The sequence below is a fragment of the Phascolarctos cinereus genome, unplaced genomic scaffold (assembly GCF_003287225.1).
Source record: "Phascolarctos cinereus isolate Bilbo 61053 unplaced genomic scaffold, phaCin_HiC Scaffold_2;HRSCAF=192, whole genome shotgun sequence".
Taxonomy (NCBI): Eukaryota; Metazoa; Chordata; class Mammalia; order Diprotodontia; family Phascolarctidae; genus Phascolarctos; species Phascolarctos cinereus.
This window is the reverse complement of record NW_027555625.1, coordinates 353,205,598-353,207,417: the sequence shown is the minus strand read 5'-3', so window position 1 is coordinate 353,207,417 and position 1,820 is coordinate 353,205,598. Positions and strand designations below refer to the sequence as shown.

Below are 1,820 nucleotides of genomic sequence, written 5' to 3'. Positions count from 1 at the left end.
AAATGAAAAATATGCTAAGGACACAAAGAAAGCCACCTAATAATTGGTAAATAGACACAAAGAAACTAAAGAGTTCAAAAGGACCCTAGCACTTATCTTGTCTAACCTGGACCTGAATCATGAATTCCTTCTATTATTAATAACTTACATTTCTGCAGAATAAGGTTTTCAAATATTTTCATTATAGCAGCCCAACATCCCTAATAAGTGACTATTCAGCCTATCTTCTTGAAGACTTTCAGATATAGGAAACTCACTAACTATTGAGGCAATTCCCCTCCCTTCCCTCATCATCCTCACCATTGTATCACCTATGACATGGACCTCCCTTATAAACACTTGGTCCAGTCCAACAATTTTCCACATCTCTGTTTCCTTCAGTATTATTTCTTCTTTCTTTTATTTTTTTTTTGGTTGGGCAATGGAGTTAAGTGACTTGCCCAGGGTCACACAGCTTGTAAGTGTTATGTGTCTGAGACTGGATTTGAACCCAGGTCCTCCTGACTCCAGGGCCAGTGCTCTATCCACTGCACCACCTAGCTGCCCCCTTGTTTCTCCTTTCATTGTAAAGATGTCTGGACTATTACATCAGTGTATAAGTGAGGGGTTCAAATTTTCTTAATAGTAAAAAAGAAGAGAGCTGGTAATAAAAATCTTTGCTGATGTCTTTATAGTACTTTAAAGTTTAAAGACACTTACTATCTGTGTAACCTTGGGCAAGTCACTTAACCCTTTCTGCCTCAGTTTCTTCATCTATAAAATGATCTAGAGAAGTAAATAGCAAACTACTCCAGTATCTTTATCAAGAAAATCCCAGGTTCTCTCTTTGGCCATTCACTATGAGAATGAAGACCATTCTAAGCAACCAGACCGTCAACATCCCAGAAAATGTTGATATCTCTCATAAGGTTCAGACAGTTATTGTAAAGGGGCCCAGAGGAATCCTCCGCAGGGATTTCAACCATATCAATGTTGAGCTCAGTCTCCTTGGAAAGAAGGGAAAAAAAAGGCTCTGGGTAGTCAAGTGGTGGGGAAATCAAAAAGAACTTGCAACCACACGCATAATCCATAGTCATGTACAAAACATGATCAAAGGCATTACCCTGGGTTTTTGTTACAAGATGAGGTCTGTGTGTGCTCACTTCCCCATCAATGTTGTTATTCAAGAGAATGGCTCACTTGTCAAAATCAGAAATTTTGGGGATGAAAAATATATTTGAAGAGTATGCATGAGACCAGGCGCTGCTTGTGCTGCTTCTCAAGCCCAAAAAGATGAGTTAATTCTTGAAGGCAATGATATCGAACTTGTATCAAACTCAGCTGCCCTGATTCAAGAGTTTACCACAGTCAAAAATAAGGATATCGGAAAATTTTTGGATGGCATCTGTTTCTGAGAAAGGCACAGGACAACAAGCTGATGAACAGGTTGGAAAAGATACCAAAGGCCCATGTCTGGAGGAGTCAACACTTATTCAGATGTCAAAATAAAAATAAATTTTGTCATTTAAAAAAAAAAAAAAAGAAAATCCCAAATGGGGTCATGAAGAGCTGGACGTGACGTAACAGCTGGATCTGGAAAAGCTAGAAGGCCAGTCCAAATGGAACAGAGAGAGTGCATGGAGGAGAATAATATGCAATATGACCCCCAAAGTAGGTGGGAGCAGCATTATACAAGCTTTTAAATACTGCACCAAGGATTTTTATTTTGTTCTACAGGCAATAGGGAGCTTTTAAAGATTTTTGAGTAGCAGTGACATGGTCAGATATGGGTTTTAGAAATATCAATTTGGTAGTTGTGAAGATTTTTAAGGCTTCAGACA

The 1,820-nt window shown here is 38.7% G+C and overlaps 1 pseudogene; it reads left to right on the top strand.

Moving 5' to 3' along the window:
* The first annotated feature begins 845 nt into the window (after window positions 1–845).
* LOC110197354 (large ribosomal subunit protein uL6 pseudogene) lies at window positions 846–1,488 on the top strand (annotated as a pseudogene).
* Window positions 1,489–1,820: the final 332 nt, after the last annotated feature.